We start from the raw sequence: 298 nt of genomic DNA, 5'->3' as shown, positions 1-298 counted from the left end.
GCCGCCGCCCTTGCCGCGGATCCGGTCGGGCCGGACCGGATCCGGCCGTCCCCGACCTCCCCGGCCATCCTCCGGCGCCGCCCCGCCGCCACATCGCCGGCGAAGCCACCGGCGTCGTCGTTGACCTCAAACCCTAGATCCGGAGGTCGAATTCTACTAAGTCCCCGATTTTTTCCAGTTTCAAGTGCCTATGTTCATCATGCCGTAACTTTGCATCTATAGCTCCGATTTGGACATATAGCATATTAAAATGTTTGTCTCAGAGAGCACATCATTTCATTCCATTGCATCATTTTCA

This window comes from Triticum dicoccoides, chromosome 7A, assembly GCF_002162155.2.
Source record: "Triticum dicoccoides isolate Atlit2015 ecotype Zavitan chromosome 7A, WEW_v2.0, whole genome shotgun sequence".
NCBI lineage: Eukaryota > Viridiplantae > Streptophyta > Magnoliopsida > Poales > Poaceae > Triticum > Triticum dicoccoides.
This window is presented reverse-complemented; position numbering follows the sequence as displayed.